The sequence below is a fragment of the Lissotriton helveticus genome, chromosome 1_2 (assembly GCF_964261635.1).
Source record: "Lissotriton helveticus chromosome 1_2, aLisHel1.1, whole genome shotgun sequence".
NCBI classification, from domain to species: domain Eukaryota; kingdom Metazoa; phylum Chordata; class Amphibia; order Caudata; family Salamandridae; genus Lissotriton; species Lissotriton helveticus.
This window is the reverse complement of record NC_136058.1, coordinates 326,574,044-326,598,303: the sequence shown is the minus strand read 5'-3', so window position 1 is coordinate 326,598,303 and position 24,260 is coordinate 326,574,044. Positions and strand designations below refer to the sequence as shown.

Below are 24,260 nucleotides of genomic sequence, written 5' to 3'. Positions count from 1 at the left end.
AAGCACCGAACAGTATAACAAAGTTGTCAATCGGTTTCATAGTCCATCCCTTTGTTTAGTGCTGTGAAAGGAAGAGCCGAATTCCAAAATTGATCAACGATGTTTCAGAAATTTCCCAAAGGGAATACCAAGCCGAGTGTTAAAAACTGCATTTACTCACAGGCTTTGAGCAGGAAACACTTAAATGCTATTAAAGTGCAATATCCAAGGGAACACTGACTCTGTCAAAGATGATCCAAATGGAATTGATGAAAAGTCCCAATTACAAACAACAGAATCAAAATAGGGTGAGGGGACACCCGGATTAGAACCAGGGACCTCTTGATCTGCAGTCAAATGCTCTACCACTGAGCTATATCCCCAGCTTTTCAATAAAATCAGAATGACAAAATATCAGTACATCATGAAAGAGTGTGAGGATCATACTAAGTTGTGCCAGAAAGTACAACCTTGATACTGTGGAACAGGAGAAGTAGTCCTTAATATTATTTATTAAAGGAAAACTGGATCATTTAAAAAACAGATTTATTTGTTTCATTGTTATTTTATTTGAATAGGCAGTGGTACATAGGACCAATGCCTCTACATACAATGATTGTTTTGAAACATTCTTAAAGGGGAAGAGGTTTTACGGGACACCTTATCATATGCGGATTGGTTACCACAATCACGGAGATGGTGATGATGTATGATTGTTTTGGGCCAAATTATGGTGGAAAAACATTTCTACGTACCACTACAATTCGGTATTTGGAAGGTACACCCAAACACCCCTTTCGAATACCTTCCATTTAATACATCAGCAAATGCCATTTTGCGTTTGCAAATGGCCTGATTCTTCAGACCAGCCTTCTTCCACCTGCAATGATAGTTCGTACATCTTGCACGTAGGCAGAGCTTTTAAGGAGAAATTAAATAGTTCCTACGTTGCACAAAAATGAAGTGCTTCAAACAAACACATACTTTGCATGCACAGAGAAGAGGTGGAATATATGTAAGACTGAAGACACAGGTGAAATGAGAAATAGATTGACGGCTTCGCTGCCAAGTTTTATACGCCATTTCTTCAGTGCAATACAAGAAAGCACCGAACAGTATAACAAAGTTGTCAATCGGTTTCATAGTCCATCCCTTTGTTTAGTGCTGTGAAAGGAAGAGCCGAATTCCAAAATTGATCAACGATGTTTCAGAAATTTCCCAAAGGGAATACCAAGCCGAGTGTTAAAAACTGCATTTACTCACAGGCTTTGAGCAGGAAACACTTAAATGCTATTAAAGTGCAATATCCAAGGGAACACTGACTCTGTCAAAGATGATCCAAATGGAATTGATGAAAAGTCCCAATTACAAACAACAGAATCAAAATAGGGTGAGGGGACACCCGGATTAGAACCAGGGACCTCTTGATCTGCAGTCAAATGCTCTACCACTGAGCTATATCCCCAGCTTTTCAATAAAATCAGAATGACAAAATATCAGTACATCATGAAAGAGTGTGAGGATCATACTAAGTTGTGCCAGAAAGTACAACCTTGATACTGTGGAACAGGAGAAGTAGTCCTTAATATTATTTATTAAAGGAAAACTGGATCATTTAAAAAACAGATTTATTTGTTTCATTGTTATTTTATTTGAATAGGCAGTGGTACATAGGTCCAATGCCTCTACATACAATGATTGTTTTGAAACATTCTTAAAGGGGAAGAGGTTTTTACGGGACACCTTATCATTTGAGGATTGGTTACCACAATCACTGAGATGGTGATGAAGTATGATTGTTTTGGGTCAAATTATGGTGGAAAAACATTTCCACGTACCACTACAATTCGGTATTTGGAAGGGACACCCAAACACCCCTTTCGAATACCTTCCATTTAATACATCAGAAAAAGCCATTTTGCGTTTGCAAATGGCCTGATTCTTCAGACCAGCCTTCTTGCAACTGCAATGATAATTCCTACATCTTGCACGTAGGCAGAGCTTTTAAGGAGAAATTAAATAGTTCCTAGGTTGCACTAAAATGAAGTGCTTCAAACAAACACATACTTTGCATGCACAGAGAAGAGGTGGAATATATGTAAGACTGAAGACACAGGTGAAATGAGAAATAGATTGACTGCTTCGCTGCCAAGTTTTATACGCCATTTCTTCAGTGCAATACAAGAAAGCACCAAACAGTATAACAAAGTTGTCAATTGGTTTCATAGTCCATTCCCTTTATTGAGTGCTGTGAAAGGAAGAGCCGAAATCCAAAATTGATCAATGATGTTTCAGAAATTTCACAAAGGGAATACCAAGCCGAGTGTTAAAAACTGCATTTACTCACAGGCTTTGAGCAGGAAACACTGAAATGCTATTAAAGTGCAATATCCAAGGGAACACTTACTCTGTCAAAGATGATCCAAATGGAATTGATGAAAAGTCCCAATTACAAACAACAGAATCAAAATAGGGTGAGGGGACACCAGGATTTGAACCAGGGACCTCTTGATCTGCAGTCAAATGCTCTACCACTGAGCTATATGCCCAGCTTTTCAGTAAAATCAGAATGACAAAATATGAGTACATCATGAAAGAGTGTAAGGATCATACTAAATTGTGTCAGAAAGTACAACATTGAAACTGTGGAACAGGAGAAGTAGTCCTTAATATTATTTATTAAAGGAAAACTGGATCATTTAAAAAACAGATTTATTTGTTTCATTGTTATTTTATTTGAATAGGCAGTGGTACATAGGACCAATGCCTCTACATACAATGATTGTTTTGAAACATTCTTAAAGGGGAAGAGGTTTTTATGGGACACCTTATCATTTGAGGATTGGTTACCACAATTACGGAGATGGTGATGAAGTATGATTGTTTTGGGCCAAATTATGGTGGAAAAACATTTCTACATACCACTACAATTCGGTATTTGGAAGGTACACCCAAACACCCCTTTCGAATACCTTCCATTTAATACATCAGAAAAAGCCATTTTGCGTTTGCAAAAGGCCTGATTCTTCAGACCAGCCTTCTTGCAACTGCAATGATAGCTCGTACATCTTGCACGTAGGCAGAGCTTTTAAGGAGAAATTAAATAGTTCCTAGGTTTCACTAAAATGAAGTGCTTCAAAAAACACATACTTTGCATGCACAGAGAAGAGGTGGAATATATGTAAGACTGAAGACACAGGTGAAATGAGAAATAGATTGCTTCGCTGCCAAGTTTTATACGCCATTTCTTCAGTGCAATACAAGAAAGCACCAAACAGTACAACAAAGTTGTCAATTGGTTTCATAGTCCATTCCCTTTGTTTAGTGCTGTGAAAGGAAGAGCCGAATTCCAAAATTGATCAATGATATTTCAGAAATTTCCCAAAGGGAATAAGAAGCCGAGTGTTAAAAACTGCATTTACTCACAAGTTTTGAGCAGGAAACACTGAAATGCTATTATTCTGCAATATCCAAGGGAACACTGACTCTGTCAAAGATGATCCAAATGGAATTGATGAAAAGTCCCAATTACAAACAACAGAATCAAAATAGGGTGAGGGGACACCCGGATTTGGACGAGAGACCTCTTGATCTGCAGTCAAATGCTCTACCACTGAGCTATATCCCCAGCTTTTCAGTAAAATTAGAATGACAAAATATCAGTACATCATGAAAGAGTGTGAGGATCATACTAAGTTGTGCCAGAAAGTACAACCTTGAAACTGTGGAACAGGAGAAGTAGTCCTTAATATTATTTATTAAAGGAAAACTGGATCATTTGAAAAACAGATTTATTTGTTTCATTGTTATTTTATTTGAATAGGCAGTGGTACATAGGACCAATGCCTCTACATACAATGATTGTTTTGAAACATTCTTAAAGGGGAAGAGGTTTTTACGGGACACCTTATCATTTGAGGATTGGTTACCACAATCACTGAGATGGTGATGAAGTATGATTGTTTTGGGTCAAATTATGGTGGAAAAACATTTCCACGTACCACTACAATTCGGTATTTGGAAGGTACACCCAAACACCCCTTTCGAATACCTTCCATTTAATACATCAGAAAAAGCCATTTTGCGTTTGCAAATGGCCTGATTCTTCAGACCAGCCTTCTTGCAACTGCAATGATAGTTCCTACATCTTGCACATAGGCAGAGCTTTTAAGGAGAAATTAAATAGTTCCTAGGTTGCACTAAAATGAAGTGCTTCAAACAAACACATACTTTGCATGCACAGAGAAGAGGTGGAATATATATGTAAGACTGAAGACACAGGTGAAATGAGATATAGATTGACTGCTTCGCTGCCAAGTTTTATACGCCATTTCTTCAGTGCAATACAAGAAAGCACCAAACAGTATACCAAAGTTGTCAATTGGTTTCATAGTCCATTCCCTTTGTTTAGTGCTGTGAAAGGAAGAGCCGAATTCCAAAATTGATCAATGATGTTTCAGAAATTTCCCAAAGGGAATCCCAAGCCGAGTTTTAAAAACTGCATTTACTCACAGGTTTCGAGCAGGAAACACTGAAATGCTATTAAAGTGCAATATCCAAGGGAACACTGACTCTGTCAAAGATGATCCAAATGGAATTGATAAAAAGTCCCAATTACAAACAACAGAATCAAAATAGGGTGAGGGGACACCCGTATTAGAACCAGGGACCTATTGATCTGCAGTCAAATGCTCTACCACTGAGCTATATCCCCAACTTTCAGTAAAATCAGAATGACAAAATATCAGTACATCATGAAAGAGTGTGAGGATCATACTAAGTTGTGCCAGAAAGTACAACCTTGAAACTGTGGAACAGGAGAAGTAGTCCTTAATATTATTTATTAAAGGAAAACTGGATCATTTAAAAAACAGATTTATTTGTTTCATTGTATTTTATTTGAATAGGCAGTGGTACATAGGACCAATGCCTCTACATACAATGATTGTTTTGAAACATTCTTAAAGGGGAAGAGGTTTTTACGGGACATCTTATCATTTGAGGATTGGTTACCACAATCACGGAGATGGTGACGAAGTATGATTGTTTTGGCCAAATTATGGTGGAAAAACATTTCTACGTACCACTACAATTCGGTATTTGGAAGGTACACCCAAACAACCCTTTTGAATACCTTCCATTTAATACATCAGAAAAAGCCATTTTGCGTTTGCAAATGGCCTGATTCTTCAGACCAGCCTTCTTGCAACTGCAATGATAGATCGTACATCTTGCACATAGGCAGAGCTTTTAAGGAGAAATTAAATAGTTCCTACGTTGCACAAAAATGAAGTGCTTCAAACAAACACATACTTTGCATGCACAGAGAAGAGGTGAAATATATGTAAGACTGAAGACAGAGGTCAAATGAGAAATAGATTGACTGCTTCGCCGCCAAGTTTTATACGCCATTTCTTCAGTGCAATACAAGAAAGCACCAAACATTATAACAAAGTTGTCAATTGGTTTCATAGTCCACTCCCTTTGTTTAGTGCTGTGAAAGGAAGAGCCGAATTCCAAAATTGATCAATGATGTTTCAGAAATTTCCCAAAGGGAATACCAATGCGAGTGTTAAAAACTGCATTTACTCACAGGTTTTGAGAAGCAAACACTGTAATGCCATTAAAATGCAATATCCAAGGGAACACTGACTCTGTCAAAGATGATCCAAATGGAATTGATGGAAAGTCCCAATTACAAACAACAGAATCAAAATAGGGTGAGGGGACACCAGGATTTGAACCAGGGACTTCTTGATCTGCAGTCAAATGCTCTACCAATGAGCTATATCCCCAGCTTTTCAGTCAAATCAGAATGACAAAATATCAGTACATTATGAAAGAGTGTGAGGATCATACTAAGTTCTGCCAGAAAGTACAACCTTGAAACTGTGGAACAGGAGAAGTAGTCCTTAATATTATTTATTAAAGGAAAACTGGATCTTTTAAAAAACAGATGTATTTGTTTCATTGTTATTTTATTTGAATAGGCAGTGGTACATAGGACCAATGTCTCTACATACAATGATTGTTTTGAAACATACTTAAAGGGGAAGAGGTTTTTACGGGACACCTTATCATTTGAGGATTGGTTACAACAATTACGGAGATGGTGATGAAGTATGATTGTTTTGGGCCAAATTATGGTGTAAAAACATTTCTATGTACCACTACAATTTGGTATTTGGAAGGTACACCCAAACACCCCTTTCAAATACCTTCCATTTAATACATCAGAAAAAGCCATTTTGCGTTTGCAAATGGCCTGATTCTTCAGACCAGCCTTCTTGCAACTGCAATGAAAGTTTGTACATCTTGCACGTAGGCAGAGCTTTTAAGGAGAAATTAAATAGTTCCAACGTTGCACAAAAATGAAGTGCTTCAAACAAACACATACTTTGCATGCACAGAGAAGAGGTGGAATATATGAAAGACTGAAGACACAGGTGAAATGAGAAATAGATTGACTGCTTCGCTGCCAAGTTTTAAACGCCATTTCTTCAGTACAATACAAGAAAACACCAAACAGTATAACAAAGTTGTCAATTGGTTTCATAGTCCATTCCCTTTGTTTAGTGCTGTGAAAGGAAGAGCCGAATTCCAAAATTGATCAATGATGTTACAGAAATTTCCCAAAGGGAATACCAAGCCGAGTGTTAAAAACTGCATTTACTCACTGGCTTTGAGCAGGAAACACTGCAATGCTATTAAAGTGCAATATCCAAGGGAACACTTACTCTGTCAAAGATGATCCAAATGGAATTGATGAAAAGTCCCAATTACAAACAACAGAATCAAAATAGGGTAAGGTGACACCCGGATTTGAACCAGGGACCTCTTGATCTGCAGTCAAATGCTCTACCACTGAGCAATATCCCCAGCTTTTCAGTAAGATCGGAATGACAAAATATCAGTACATCATGAAAGAGTGTGAGGATCATACTAAGTTGTGCCAGAAAGTACAACCTTGAAACTGTGGAACAGGAGAAGTAGTCCTTAATATTATTTATTAAAGGAAAACTGGATCTTTTAAAAAACAGATTTATTTGCTTCCTTGTTATTTTATTTGAATAGGCAGTGGTACATAGGAGCAATGTCTCTACATACAATGATTGTTTTGAAACATTCTTAAAGGGGAAGAGGTTTTTATGGGACACCTTATCATTTGAGGATTGGTTACCACAATTACGGAGATGTTGATGAAGTATGATTATTTTGGGCCAAATTATGGTGGAAAAACAATTCTACGTACCACTACAATTCGGTATTTGGAAGGTACACCCAAACACCCCTTTTGAATACCTTCCATTTAATACATCAGAAAAGGCCATTTTGCGTTTGCAAATGGCCTGATTCTTCAGACCAGCCTTCTTGCAACTGCAATGATAGTTCGTACATATGCACGTAGGCAGAGCTTTTAAGGAGAAATTAAATAGTTCCTATGTTGCACAAGAATGAAGTGCTTCAAACAAACACATACTTTGCATGCACAGAGAAGAGGTGGAATATATGTAAGACTGAAGACACAGGTGAAATGAGAAATAGATTGACGGCTTCGCTGCCAAGTTGTATACGCCATTTCTTCAGTGCAATACAAGAAAGCACCAAACAGTATAACAAAGTTGTCAATTGGTTTCATAGTCTATTCCCTTTGTTTAGTGCTGTGAAAGGAAGAGCCGAATTCCAAAATTGATCAATGATGTTTCAGAAATTTCCCAAAGGGAATACCAAGTCGAGTGTTAAAAACTGCATTTACTCACAGGCTTTGAGCAGGAAACACTGAAATGCTATTAAAGTGCAATATCCAAGGGAACACTGACTCTGTCAAAGATGATCCAAATGGAATTGATGAAAAGTCCCAATTACAAACAACAGAATCAAAATAGGGTGAGGGGACACCCGGATTAGAACCAGGAACCTCTTGATCTGCAGTCAAATGCTCTACCACTGAGCTATATCCCCAACTTTTCAGTAAAATCAGAATGACAAAATATCAGTACATCATGAAAGAGTGTGAGGATCATACTAAGTTGTGCCAGAAAGTACAAACTTGAAACTGTGGAACAGGAGAAGTAGTCCTTAATATTATTTATTAAAGGAAAACTGGATCATTTAAAAAACAGATTTATTTGTTTCATTGTATTATATTTGAATAGGCAGTGGTACATAGGACCAATGCCTCTACATACAATGATTGTTTTGAAACATTCTTAAAGGGGAAGAGGTTTTTACGGGACACCTTATCATTTGAGGATTGGTTACCACAATCACGGAGATGGTGACGAAGTATGATTGTTTTGGCCAAATTATGGTGGAAAAACATTTCTACGTACCACTACAATTCGGTATTTGGAAGGTACACCCAAACACCCCTTTCGAATACCTTCCATTTAATACATCAGAAAAAGCGATTTTGCATTTGCAAATGGCCTGATTCTTCAGACCAGCCTTCTTGCAACTGCAATGATAGATCGTACATCTTGCACGTAGGCAGAGCTTTTAAGGAGAAATTAAATAGTTCCTACGTTGCACAAAAATGAAGTGCTTCAAACAAACACATACTTTGCATGCACAGAGAAGAGGTGAAATATATGTAAGACTGAAGACAGAGGTGAAATGAGAAATAGATTGACTGCTTCGCCGCCAAGTTTTATACGCCATTTCTTCAGTGCAATACAAGAAAGCACCAAACATTATAACAAAGTTGTCAATTGGTTTCATAGTCCATTCCCTTTGTTTAGTGCTGTGAAAGGAAGAGCCGAATTCCAAAATTGATCAATGATGTTTCAGAAATTTCCCAAAGGGAATACCAAGCCGAGTGTTAAAAACTGCATTTACTCACAGGTTTTGAGAAGCAAACACTGTAATGCCATTAAAATGCAATATCCAAGGAAACACTGACTCTGTCAAAGATGATCCAAATGGAATTGATGGAAAGTCCCAATTACAAACAACAGAATCAAAATAGGGTGAGGGGACACCAGGATTTGAACCAGGGACCTCTTGATCTGCAGTCAAATGCTCTACCAATGAGCTATATCCCCAGCTTTTCTGTAAAGTCAGAATGACAAAATATCAGTACATCATGAAAGAGTGTGAGGATCATACTAAGTTGTGCCAGAAAGTACAACCTTGAAACTGTGGAACAGGAGAAGTAGGCCTTAATATTATTTATTAAAGGAAAACTGGATCATTTAAAAAACAGATTTATTTGTTTCATTGTTATTTTATTTGAATAGGCAGTGGTACATAGGACCAAAGCCTCTACATACAATGATTGTTTTGAAACATTCTTAAAGGGGAAGAGGTTTTTACGGGACACCTTATCATTTGAGGATTGGTTACCACAATCACGGAGATGGTGATGAAGTATGATTGTTTTGGGCCAAATTATGGTGTAAAAACATTTCTATGGACCACTACAATTTGGTATTTGGAAGGTACACCCAAACACCCCTTTCGAATACCTTCCATTTAATACATCAGAAAAAGCCATTTTGCGTTTGCAAATGGCCTGATTCTTCAGACCAGCCTTCTTGCAACTGCAATGAAAGTTCGTACATCTTGCACGTAGGCAGAGCTTTTAAGGAGAAATTAAATAGTTCCAACGTTGCACAAAAATGAAGTGCTTCAAACAAACACATACTTTGCATGCACAGAGAAGAGGTGGAATATATGTAAGACTGAAGACACAGGTGAAATGAGAAATAGATTGACTGCTTCGCTGCCAAGTTTTATACGCCATTTCTACAGTGCAATACAAGAAAGCACCAAACAGTATAACAAAGTTGTCAATTGGTTTCATAGTCCATTCCCTTTGTTTAGTGCTGTGAAGGGAAGAGCCGAACTCCAAAATTGATCAATGATGTTTCAGAAATTTCCCAAAAGGAATAACAAGCCGAGTGTTAAAAACTGCATTTACTCACAGGTTTTGAGCAGGAAACTCTGAAATGCTATTAAAGTGCAATATCCAAGGGAACACTGACTCTGTCAAAGATGATCCAAATGGAATTGATGAAAAGTCCCAATTACAAACAACGGAATCAAAATAGGGTGAGGGGACACCCGGATTTGGACGAGGGACCTCTTGATCTGCAGTCAAATGCTCTACCACTGAGCTATATTCCCAGCTTTTCAGTAAAATCAGAATCACAAAATATCAGTACATCATGAAAGACTGTGAGGATCATACTAAGTTGTGCCAGAAAGTACAACCTTGAAACTGTGGAACAGGAGAAGTAGTCCTTAATATTATTTATTAAAGGAAAACTGGATCATTTAAAAAACAGATTTATTTGTTTCATTGTTATTTTATTTGAATAGGCAGTGGTACATAGGACCAATGCCTCTACATACAATGATTGTTTTGAAACATTCTTAAAGGGGAAGAGGTTTTTACGGGACACCTTATCATTTGAGGATTGGTTATCACAATCACGGAGATGGTGATGAACTATGATTGTTTTGGGCCAAATTATGGTGGAAAAAGATTTCTACTTACCACTACAATTCGGTATTTGGAAGGTACACCCAAACACCCCTTTCGAATACCTTCCATTTAATACATCAGAAAAAGCCTTTTTGCGTTTTCAAATTGCCTGATTCTTCAGACCAGCCTTCTTGCAACTGCAATGATAGTTCGTACATCTTGCACGTAGGCAGAGCTTTTAAGGAGAAATTAAATAGTTCCTACGTTGCACAAAAATGAAGTGCTTCAAACAAACACATACTTTGCATGCACAGAGAAGTGGTGGAATATATGTAAGACTGAAGACACAGGTGAAATGAGAAATAGATTGACTGCTTCGCTGCCAAGTTTTATACGCCATTTCTTCAGTGCAATACAAGAAAGCACCAAACAGTATAACAAAGTTGTCAATTGGTTTCATAGTCCATTCCCTTTGTTGAGTGCTGTGAAAGGAAGAGCCGAATTCCAAAATTGATCAATGATGTTTCAGAAATTTCCCAAAGGGAATACCAAGCCGAGTGTTAAAAACTGCATTTACTCACAGGCTTTGAGCAGGAAACACTGAAATGCTATTAAAGTGCAATATCCAAAGGGAACACTTACTCTGTCAAAGATGATCCAAATGGAATTGATGAAAAGTCCCAATTGCAAACAACAGAATCAAAATAGGGTGAGGGGACACCCGGATTTGGACGAGGGACCTCTTGATCTGCAGTCAAATGCTCTACCACTGAGCTATATCCCCAGCTTTTCAGTAAAATCAGAATGACAAAATATCAGTACATCATGAAAGAGTGTGAGGATCATACTAAGTTGTGCCAGAAAGTACAACCTTGAAACTGTGGAACAGGAGAAGTAGTCCTTAATATTATTTATTAAAGGAAAACTGGATCATTTAAAAAACAGATTTATTTGTTTCATTGTTATTTTATTTGAATAGGCAGTGGTACATAGGACCAAATCCTCTACATACAATGATTGTTTTGAAACATTCTTAAAGGGGAAGAGGTTTTTACGGGACACCTTATCATTTGAGGATTGGTTACCACAATCACAGAGATGGTGATGAAGTATGATTGTTTTGGGCCAAATAATGGTGTAAAAACATTTCTATGTACCACTACAATTTGGTATTTGGAAGGTACACCCAAACACCCCTTTCAAATACCTTCCATTTAATACATCAGAAAAAGCCATTTTGCGTTTGCAAATGGCCTGATTCTTCAGACCAGCCTTCTTGCAACTGCAATGAAAGTTCGTACATCTTGCACGTAGGCAGAGCTTTTAAGGAGAAATTAAATAGTTCCAACGTTGCACAAAAATGAAGTGCTTCAAACAAACACATACTTTGCATGCACAGAGAAGAGGTGGAATATATGTAAGACTGTAGACACAGGTGAAATGAGAAATAGATTGACGGCTTCGCTGCCAAGTTTTATACGCCATTTCTTCAGTGCAATACAAGAAAGCACCAAACAGTATAACAAAGTTGTCAATTGGTTTCATAGTCTATTTCCTTTGTTTAGTGCTGTGAAAGGAAGAGCCGAATTCCAAAATTGATCAATGATGTTTCAGAAATTTCCCAAAGGGAATACCAAGCTGAGTGTTAAAAACTGCATTTACTCACAGGCTTTGAGCAGGAAACACTGAAATGCTATTAAAGTGCAATATCCAAGGGAACACTGACTCTGTCAAAGATGATCCAAATGGAATTGATGAAAAGTCCCAATTACAAACAACAGAATCAAAATAGGGTGAGGGGACACCCGGATTAGAACCAGGGCCCTCTTGATCTGCAGTCAAATGCTCTGCCACTGAGCTATATCCCCAACTTTTCAGTAAAGTCAGAATGACAAAATATCAGTACATCATGAAAGAGTGTGAGGATCATACTAAGTTGTGCCAGAAAGTACAACCTTGAAACTGTGGAACAGGAGAAGTAGTCCTTAATATTATTTATTAAAGGAAAACTGGATCATTTAAAAAACAGATTTATTTGTTTCATTGTATTTTATTTGAATAGGCAGTGGTACATAGGACCAATGCCTCTACATACAATGATTGTTTTGAAACATTCTTAAAGGGGAAGAGGTTTTTACGGGACATCTTATCATTTGAGGATTGGTTACCACAATCACGGAGATGGTGACGAAGTATGATTGTTTTGGCCAAATTATGGTGGAAAAACATTTCTACGTACCACTACAATTCGGTATTTGGAAGGTACACCCAAACACCCCTTTTGAATACCTTCCATTTAATACATCAGAAAAAGCCATTTTGCGTTTGCAAATGGCCTGATTCTTCAGACCAGCCTTCTTGCAACTGCAATGATAGATCGTACATCTTGCACATAGGCAGAGCTTTTAAGGAGAAATTAAATAGTTCCTACGTTGCACAAAAATGAAGTGCTTCAAACAAACACATACTTTGCATGCACAGAGAAGAGGTGAAATATGTGTAAGACTGAAGACAGAGGTGAAATGAGAAATAGATTGACTGCTTCGCCGCCAAGTTTTATACGCCATTTCTTCAGTGCAATACAAAAAGGCACCAAACATTATAACAAAGTTGTCAATTGGTTTCATAGTCCATTCCCTTTCTTTAGTGCTGTGAAAGGAAGAGCCGAATTCCAAAATTGATCAATGATGTTTCAGAAATTTCCCAAAGGGAATACCAATGCGAGTGTTAAAAACTGCATTTACTCACAGGTTTTGAGAAGCAAACACTGTAATGCCATTAAAATGCAATATCCAAGGGAACACTGACTCTGTCAAAGATGATCCAAATGGAATTGATGGAAAGTCCCAATTACAAACAACAGAATCAAAATAGGGTGAGGGGACACCAGGATTTGAACCAGGGACTTCTTGATCTGCAGTCAAATGCTCTACCAATGAGCTATATCCCCAGCTTTTTAGTCAAATCAGAATGACAAAATATCAGTACATCATGAAAGAGTGTGATGATCATACTAAGTTGTGCCAGAAAGTACAACCTTGAAACTGTGGAACAGGAGAAGTAGTCCTTAATATTATTTATTAAAGGAAAACTGAATCTTTTAAAAAACAGATTTATTTGTTTCATTGTTATTTTATTTGAATAGGCAGTGGTACATAGGACCAATGTCTCTACATACAATGATTGTTTTGAAACATACTTAAAGGGGAAGAGGTTTTTACGGGACACGTTATCATTTGAGGATTGGTTACAACAATTACAGAGATGGTGATGAAGTATGATTGTTTTGGGCCAAATTATGGTGTAAAAACATTTCTATGTACCACTACAATTTGGTATTTGGAAGGTACACCCAAACACCCCTTTCGAATACCTTCCATTTAATACATCAGAAAAAGCCATTTTGCGTTTCCAAATGGCCTGATTCTTCAGACCAGCCTTCTTGCAACTGCAATGAAAGTTTGTACATCTTGCACGTAGGCAGAGCTTTTAAGGAGAAATTAAATAGTTCCAACGTTGCACAAAAATGAAGTGCTTCAAACAAACACATACTTTGCATGCACAGAGAAGAGGTGGAATATATGTAAGACTGAAGACGCAGGGGAAATGAGAAATAGATTGACTGCTTCGCTGCCAAGTTTTATACGCCATTTCTTCAGTACAATACAAGAAAGCACCAAACAGTATAACAAAGTGTTCAATTGGTTTCATAGTCCATTCCCTTTGTTTAGTGCTGTGAAAGGAAGAGCCGAATTCCAAAATTGATCAATGATGTTTCAGAAATTTCCCAAAGGGAATACCAAGCCGAGTGTTAAAAACTGCATTTACTCACAGGCTTTGAGCAGGAAACACTGCAATGCTATTAAAGTGCAATATCCAAGGGAACACTTACTCTGTCAAAGATGATCCAAATGGAATTGATGAAAAGTCCCAATTACAAACAACAGAATCAAAATAGGGTAAGGGGACACCCGGATTTGAACCAGGGACCTCTTGATCTGCAGTCAAATGCTCTACCACTGAGCAACATCCCCAGCTTTTCAGTAAGATCGGAATGACAAAATATCAGTACATCATGAAAGAGTGTGAGGATCATACTAAGTTGTGCCAGAAAGTACAACCTTGAAACTGTGGAACAGGAGAAGTAGTCCTTAATATTATTTATTATAGGAAAACTGGATCATTTAAAAAACAGATTTATTTGTTTCATTGTTATTTTATTTGAATAGGCAGTGGTACATAGGACCAATGCCTCTACATACAATGATTGTTTTGAAACATTCTTAAAGGGGAAGAGGTTTTTACGGGACACCTTATCATTTGAGGATTGGTTATCACAATCACGGAGATGGTGATGAAGTATGATTGTGTTGGGCCAAATTAAGGTGGAAAAAGATTTCTACTTACCACTACAATTCGGTATTTGGAAGGTACACCCAAACACCCCTTTCGAATACCTTCCATTTAATACATAAGAAAAAGCCTTTTTGCGTTTTCAAATTGCCTGATTCTTCAGACCAGCCTTCTTGCAACTGCAATGATAGTTCGTACATCTTGCACGTAGGCAGAGCTTTTAAGGAGAAATTAAATAGTTCCTACGTTGCACAAAAATGAAGTGCTTCAAACAAACACATACTTTGCATGCACAGAGAAGTGGTGGAATATATGTAAGACTGAAGACACAGGTGAAATGAGAAATAGATTGACTGCTTCGCTGCCGAGTTTTATACGCCATTTCTTCAGTGCAATACAAGAAAGCACCAAACAGTATAACAAAGTTGTCAATTGGTTTCATAGTCCATTCCCTTTGTTGAGTGCTGTGAAAGGAAGAGCCGAATTCCAAAATTGATCAATGATGTTTCAGAAATTTCCCAAAGGGAATACCAAGCCGAGTGTTAAAAACTGCATTTACTCACAGGCTTTGAGCAGGAAACACTGAAATGCTATTAAAGTGCAATATCCAAAGGGAACACTTACTCTGTCAAAGATGATCCAAATGGAATTGATGAAAAGTCCCAATTGCAAACAACAGAATCAAAATAGGGTGAGGGGACACCCGGATTTGGACGAGGGACCTCTTGATCTGCAGTCAAATGCTCTACCACTGAGCTATATCCCCAGCTTTTCAGTAAAATCAGAATGACAAAATATCAGTACATCATGAAAGAGTGTGAGGATCATACTAAGTTGTGCCAGAAAGTACAACCTTGAAACTTTGGAACAGGAGAAGTAGTCCTTAATATTATTTATTAAAGGAAAACTGGATCATTTAAAAAACAGATTTATTTGTTTCATTGTTATTTTATTTGAATAGGCAGTGGTACATAGGACCAAATCCTCTACATACAATGATTGTTTTGAAACATTCTTAAAGGGGAAGAGGTTTTTACGGGACATCTTATCATTTGAGGATTGGTTACCACAATCACAGAGATGGTGATGAAGTATGATTGTTTTGGGCCAAATAATGGTGGAAAAACATTTCTATGTACCACTACAATTTGGTATTTGGAAGGTACACCCAAACACCCCTTTCGAATACCTTCCATTTAATACATCAGAAAAAGCCATTTTGCGTTTGCAAATGGCCTGATTCTTCAGACCAGCCTTCTTGCAACTGCAATGATAGATCGTACATCTTGCACATAGGCAGAGCTTTTAAGGAGAAATTAAATAGTTCCTACGTTGCACAAAAATGAAGTGCTTCAAACAAACACATACTTTGCATGCACAGAGAAGAGGTGAAATATGTGTAAGACTGAAGACAGAGGTGAAATGAGAAATAGATTGACTGCTTCGCCGCCAAGTTTTATACGCCATTTCTTCAGTGCAATACAAGAAAGCACCAAACATTATAACAAAGTTGTCAATTGGTTTCATAGTCCATTCCCTTTCTTTAGTGCTGTGAAAGGAAGAGCCGAATTCCAAAATTGATCAATGATGTTTCAGAAATTTCCCAAAGGGAATACCAATGCGAGTGTTAAAAACTGCATTTACTCACAGGTTTTGAGAAGCAAACACTGTAATGCCATTAAAATGCAATATCCAAGGGAACACTGACTCTGTCAAAGATGATCCAAATGGAATTGATGGAAAGTCCCAATTACAAACAACAGAATCAAAATAGGGTGAGGGGACACCAGGATTTGAACCAGGGACTTCTTGATCTGCAGTCAAATGCTCTACCAATGAGCTATATCCTCAGCTTTTCAGTCAAATCAGAATGACAAAATATCAGTACATCATGAAAGAGTGTGATGATCATACTAAGATGTGCCAGAAAGTACAACCTTGAAACTGTGGAACAGGAGAAGTAGTCCTTAATATTATTTATTAAAGGAAAACTGAATCTTTTAAAAAACAGATTTATTTGTTTCATTGTTATTTTAATTGAATAGGCAGTGGTACATAGGACCAATGTCTCTACATACAATGATTGTTTTGAAACATACTTAAAGGGGAAGAGGTTTTTACGGGACACCTTATCATTTGAGGATTGGTTACAACAATTACAGAGATGGTGATGAAGTATGATTGTTTTGGGCCAAATTATGGTGTAAAAACATTTCTATGTACCACTACAATTTGGAATTTGGAAGGTACACCCAAACACCCCTTTCGAATACCTTCCATTTAATACATCAGAAAAAGCCATTTTGCGTTTCCAAATGGCCTGATTCTTCAGACCAGCCTTCTTGCAACTGCAATGAAAGTTTGTACATCTTGCACGTAGGCAGAGATTTTAAGGAGAAATTAAATAGTTCCAACGTTGCACAAAAATGAAGTGCTTCAAACAAACACATACTTTGCATGCACAGAGAAGAGGTGGAATATATGTAAGACTGAAGACGCAGGTGAAATGAGAAATAGATTGACTGCTTCGCTGCCAAGTTTTATACGCCATTTCTTCAGTACAATACAAGAAAGCACCAAACAGTATAACAAAGTGTTCAATTGGTTTCATAGTCCATTCCCTTTGTTTAGTGCTGTGAAAGGAAGAGCCGAATTCCAAAATTGATCAATGATGTTTCAGAAATTTCCCAAATGGAATACCAAGCCGAGTGTTAAAAACTGCATTTACTCACAGGCTTTGAGCAGGAAACACTGCAATGCTATTAAAGTGCAATATCCAAGGGAACACGTACTCTGTCAAAGATGATCCAAATGGAATTGATGAAAAGTCCCAATTACAAACAACAGAATCAAAATAGGGTAAGGGGACACCCGGATTTGAACCAGGGACCTCTTGATCTGCAGTCAAATGCTCTACCACTGAGCAACATCCCCAGCTTTTCTGTAAGATCGGAATGACAAAATATCAGTACATCATGAAAGAGTGTGAGGATCATACTAAGTTGTGCCAGAAAGTACAACCTTGAAACTGTGGAACAGGAGAAGTAGTCATTAATATTATTTATTAAAGGAAAACTGGATCTTTTAAAAAACAGATTTATTTGTTTCATTGTTATTTTATTTGAATAGGCAGTGGTACATAGGAGCAATGTCTCTACATACAATGATTGTTTTGAAACATTCTTAAAGGGGAAGAGGTTTTTACGGGACACCTTATCATTTGAGGATTGGTTACCACAATTACGGAGATGGTGATGAAGTATGATTGTTTTGGGCCAAATTATGGTGGAAAAACATTTCTACGTACCACTACAATTCGGTATTAGGAATGTACACCCAAACACCCCTTTTGAATACCTTCCATTTAATACATCAGAAAAGGCCATTTTGCGTTTGCAAATGGCCTGATTCTTCAGACCAGCCTTCTTGCAACTGCAATGATAGATCGTACATCTTGCACGTAGGCAGAGCTTTTAAGGAGAAATTAAATAGTTCCTACGTTGCACAAAAATGAAGTGCTTCAAACAAACACATACTTTGCATGCACAGAGAAGAGGTGAAATATATGTAAGACTGAAGACAGAGGTGAAATGAGAAATAGATTGACTGCTTCGCCGCCAAGTTTTATACGCCATTTCTTCAGTGCAATACAAGAAAGCACCAAACATTATAACAAAGTTATCAATTGGTTTCATAGTCCATTCCCTTTGTTTAGTGCTGTGAAAGGAAGAGCCGAATTCCAAAATTGATCAATGATGTTTCAGAAATTTCCCAAAGGGAATACCAAGCCGAGTGTTAAAAACTGCATTTACTCACAGGTTTTGAGAAGCAAACACTGTAATGCCATTAAAATGCAATCTCCAAGGGAACACTGACTCTGTCAAAGATGATCCAAATGGAATTGATGGAAAGTCCCAATTACAAACAACAGAATCAAAATAGGGTGAGGGGACACCAGGATTTGAACCAGGGACCTCTTGATCTGCAGTCAAATGCTCTGCCAATGAGCTATATCCCCAGCTTTTCAGTAAAGTCAGAATGACAAAATATCAGTACATCATGAAAGAGTGTGAGGATCATACTAAGTTGTGCCAGAAAGTACAACCTTGAAACTGTGGAACAGGAGAAGTAGGCCTTAATATTATTTATTAAAGGAAAACTGGATCATTTAAAAAACAGATTTATTTGTTTCATTGTTATTTTATTTGAATAGGCAGTGGTACATAGGACCAAAGCCTCTACATACAATGATTGTTTTGAAACATTCTTAAAGGGGAAGAGGTTTTTATGGGACACCTTATCATTTGAGGATTGGTTACCACAATCACGGAGATGGTGATGAAGTGTGATTGTTTTGGGCCAAATTATGGTGTAAAAACATTTCTATGTATCACTACAATTTGGTATTTGGAAGGTACACCCAAACACCCCTTTCGAATACCTTCCATTTAATACATCAGAAAAAGCCATTTTGCGTTTGCAAATGGCCTGATTCTTCAGACCAGCCTTCTTGCAACTGCAATGAAAGTTCGTACATCTTGCACGTAGGCAGAGCTTTTAAGGAGAAATTAAATAGTTCCAACGTTGCACAAAAATGAAGTGCTTCAAACAAACACATACTTTGCATGCACAGAGAAGAGGTGGAATATATGTAAGACTGAAGACACAGGTGAAATGAGAAATAGATTGACTGCTTCGCTGCCAAGTTTTATACGCCATTTCTTCAGTGCAATACAAGAAAGCACCAAACAGTATAACAAAGTTGTCAATTGGTTTCATAGTCCATTCCCTTTGTTTAGTGCTGTGAAAGGAAGAGCCGAACTCCAAAATTGATCAATGATGTTTCAGAAATTTCCCAAAAGGAATAACAAGCCGAGTGTTAAAAACTGCATTTACTCACAGGTTTTGAGCAGGAAACTCTGAAATGCTATTAAAGTGCAATATCCAAGGGAACACTGACTCTGTCAAAGATGATCCAAATGGAATTGATGAAAAGTCCCAATTACAAACAACGGAATCAAAATAGGGTGAGGGGACACCCGGATTTGGACGAGGGACCTCTTGATCTGCAGTCAAATGCTCTACCACTGAGCTATATTCCCAGCTTTTCAGTAAAATCAGAATCACAAAATATCAGTACATCATGAAAGACTGTGAGGATCATACTAAGTTGTGCCAGAAAGTACAACCTTGAAACTGTGGAACAGGAGAAGTAGTCCTTAATATTATTTATTAAAGGAAAACTGGATCATTTAAAAAATAGATTTATTTGTTTCATTATTATTTTATTTGAATAGGCAGTGGTACATAGGACCAATGCCTCTACATACAATGATTGTTTTGAAACATTCTTAAAGGGGAAGAGGTTTTTACGGGACACCTTATCATTTTGGGAATGGTTACCACAATCACGGAGATGGTGATGAAGTATGATTGTTTTGGGCCAAATTATGGTGGGAAAACATTTCTACGTACCACTACAATTCGGAATTTGGAAGGTACACCCAAACACCCCTTTCGAATACCTTCCATTTAATACATCAGAAAAAGCCATTTTGCGTTTGCAAATGGCCTGATTCTTCAGACCAGCCTTCTTGCAACTGCAATGATAGTGCGTACATCTTGCACGTAGGCAGAGCTCTTAAGGAGAAATTAAATAGTTCCTACGTTGCACAAAAATGAAGTGCTTCAAACAAACACATACTTTGCATGCACAGAGAAGAGGTGGAATATATGTAAGACTGAAGACACTGGTGAAATGAGATATAGATTGACTGCTTCGCTGCCAAGTTTTATACGCCATTTCTTCAGTGCAATACAAGAAAGCACCAAACAGTATAACAAAGTTGTCAATTGGTTTCATAGTCCTTTCCCTTTGTTTAGTGCTGTGAAAGGAAGAGCCGAATTCCAAAATTGATCAATGATGTTTCAGAAATTTCCCAAAGGGAATCCCAAGCCGAGTTTTAAAAACTGCATTTACTCACAGGTTTTGAGCAGGAAACACTGAAATGCTATTAAAGTGCAATATCCAAGGGAACACTGACTCTGTCAAAGATGATCCAAATGGAATTGATGAAAAGTCCCAATTGCAAACAACAGAATCAAAATAGGGTGAGGGGACACCCGGATTTGGACGAGGGACCTCTTGATATGCAGTCAAATGCTCTACCACTAAGCTATATCCCCAGCTTTTCAGTAAAATCAGAATGACAAAATATCAGTACATCATGAAAGAGTTTGAGGATCATACTAAGTTGTGCCAGAAAGTACAACCTTGAAACTGTGGAACAGGAGAAGTAGTCCTTAATATTATTTATTAAAGGAAAACTGGATCATTTAAAAAACAGATTTATTTGTTTCATTGTTATTTTATTTGAATAGGCAGTGGTACATAGGACCAAATCCTCTACATACAATGATTGTTTTGAAACATTCTTAAAGGGGAAGAGGTTTTTACGGGACACCTTATCATTTGAGGATTGGTTACCACAATCACAGAGATGGTGATGAAGTATGATTGTTTTGGGCCAAATTATGGTGTAAAAACATTTCTATGTACCACTACAATTTGGTATTTGGAAGGTACACCCAAACACCCCTTTCAAATACCTTCCATTTAATACATCAGAAAAAGCCATTTTGCGTTTGCAAATGGCCTGATTCTTCAGACCAGCCTTCTTGCAACTGCAATGAAAGTTCGTACATGTTGCACGTAGGCAGAGCTTTTAAGGAGAAATTAAATAGTTCCAACGTTGCACAAAAATGAAGTGCTTCAAACAAACACATACTTTGCATGCACAGAGAAGAGGTGGAATATATGTAAGACTGAAGACACAGGTGAAATGAGAAATAGATTGACGGCTTCGCTGCCAAGTTTTATACGCCATTTCTTCAGTGCAATACAAGAAAGCACCAAACTGTATAACAAAGTTGTCAATTGGTTTCATAGTCTATTCCCTTTGTTTAGTGCTGTGAAAGGAAGAGCCGAATTCCAAAATTGATCAATGATGTTTCAGAAATTTCCCAAAGGGAATACCAAGCCGAGTGTTAAAAACTGCATTTACTCACAGGCTTGGAGCAGGAAACACTGAAATGCTATTAAAGTGCAATATCCAAGGGAACACTGACTCTGTCAAAGATGATCCAAATGGAATTGATGAAAAGTCCCAATTACAAACAACAGAATTAAAATAGGGTGAGGGGACACCCGGATTAGAACCAGGGACCTCTTGATCTGCAGTCAAATGCTCTACCACTGAGCTATATCCCCAACTTTTCAGTAAAATCAGAATGACAAAATATCAGTACATCATGAAAGAGTGTGAGGATCATACTAAGTTGTGCCAGAAAGTACAACCTTGAAACTGTAGAACAGGAGAAGTAGTCCTTAATATTATTTATTAAAGGAAACTGGATCTTTTAAAAAACAGATTTATTTGTTTCATTGTTATTTTATTTGAATAGGCAGTGGTACATAGGACCAATGTCTCTACATACAATGATTGTTTTGAAACATACTTAAAGGGGAAGAGGTTTTTACGGGACACCTTATCATTTGAGGATTGGTTACAACAATTACGGAGATGGTGATGAAGTATGATTGTTTTGGGCCAAATTATGGTGGAAAAACATTTCTACGTACCACTACAATTCGGTATTTGGAAGGTACACCCAAACACCCCTTTTGAATACCTTCCATTTAATACATCAGAAAAGGCCATTTTGCGTTTGCAAATGGCCTGATTCTTCAGACCAGCCTTCTTGCAACTGCAATGATTGTACGTACATCTTGCACGTAGACAGAGCTTTTAAGGAGAAATTAAATAGTCCCTATGTTGCACAAAAATGAAGTGCTTCAAACAAACACATACTTTGCATGCACAGAGAAGAGGTGGAATATATGTAAGACTGAAGACACAGGTGAAATGAGAAATAGATTGACGGCTTCGCTGCCAAGTTTTATACGCCATTTCTTCCGTGCAATACAAGAAAGCACCAAACAGTATAACAAAGTTGTCAATTGGTTTCATAGTCTATTCCCTTTGTTTAGTGCTGTGAAAGGAAGAGCCGAATTCCAAAATTGATCAATGATGTTTCAGAAATTTCCCAAAGGGAATACCAAGCCGAGTGTTAAAAACTGCATTTACTCACAGGCTTTGAACAGGAAACACTGAAATGCTATTAAAGTGCAATATCCAAGGGAACACTGACTCTGTCAAAGATGATCCAAATGGAATTGATGAAAAGTCCCAATTACAAACAACAGAATCAAAACAGGGTGAGGGGACACCCGGATTAGAACCAGGAACCTCTTGATCTGCAGTCAAATGCTCTACCACTGAGCTATATCCCCAACTTTTCAGTAAAATCAGAATGACAAAATATCAGTACATCATGAAAGAGTGTGAGGATCATACTAAGTTGTGCCAGAAAGTACAACCTTGAAACTGTGGAACAGGAGAAGTAGTCCTTAATATTATTTATTAAAGGAAAACTGGATCATTTAAAAAACAGATTTATTTGTTTCATTGTATTCTATTTGAATAGGCAGTGGTACATAGGACCAATGCCTCTACATACAATGATTGTTTTGAAACATTCTTAAAGGGGAAGAGGTTTTTACGGGACACCTTATCATTTGAGGATTGGTTACCACAATCACGGAGATGGTGACGAAGTATGATTGTTTTGGCCAAATTATGGTGGAAAAACATTTCTACGTACCACTACAATTCGGTATTTGGAAGGTACACCCAAACACCCCTTTCGAATACCTTCCATTTAATACATCAGAAAAAGCCATTTTGCGTTTGCAAATGGCCTGATTCTTCAGACCAGCCTTCTTGCAACTGCAATGATAGATCGTACATCTTGCACGTAGGCAGAGCTTTTAAGGAGAAATTAAATAGTTCCTACGTTGCACAATAATGAAGTGCTTCAAACAAACACATACTTTGCATGCACAGAGAAGAGGTGAAATATATGTAAGACTGAAGACAGAGGTGAAATGAGAAATAGATTGACTGCTTCGCCGCCAAGTTTTATACGCCATTTCTTCAGTGCAATACAAGAAAGCACCAAACATTATAACAAAGTTGTCAATTGGTTTCATAGTCCATTCCCTTTGTTTAGTGCTGTGAAAAGAAGAGCCGAATTCCAAAATTGATCAATGATGTTTCAGAAATTTCCCAAAGGGAATACCAAGCCGAGTGTTAAAAACTGCATTTACTCACAGGTTTTGAGAAGCAAACACTGTAATGCCATTAAAATGCAATATCCAAGGGAACACTGACTCTGTCAAAGATGATCCACATGGAATTGATGGAAAGTCCCAATTACAAACAACAGAATCAAAATAGGGTGAGGGGACACCAGGATTTGAACCAGGGACCTCTTGATCTGCAGTCAAATGCTCTGCCAATGAGCCATATCCCCAGCTTTTCAGTAAAGTCAGAATGACAAAATATCAGTACATCATGAAAGAGTGTGAGGATCATAC

The 24,260-nt window shown here is 37.6% G+C and overlaps 3 non-coding genes across 3 annotated transcripts; all 3 read right to left on the bottom strand.

Moving 5' to 3' along the window:
- Positions 1–290: 290 nt before the first annotated feature.
- TRNAC-GCA (transfer RNA cysteine (anticodon GCA)) lies at positions 291–362 on the bottom strand. Its single transcript has one exon. It is a non-coding gene; the product is annotated as a tRNA-Cys (tRNA).
- Positions 363–1,372: 1,010 nt separating this feature from the next.
- TRNAC-GCA (transfer RNA cysteine (anticodon GCA)) lies at positions 1,373–1,444 on the bottom strand. Its single transcript has one exon. It is a non-coding gene; the product is annotated as a tRNA-Cys (tRNA).
- Positions 1,445–21,959: 20,515 nt separating this feature from the next.
- Positions 21,960–22,031, bottom strand: TRNAC-GCA (transfer RNA cysteine (anticodon GCA)). The gene has a single exon. It is a non-coding gene; the product is annotated as a tRNA-Cys (tRNA).
- Between the last annotated feature and the right edge of the window lie 2,229 nt (positions 22,032–24,260).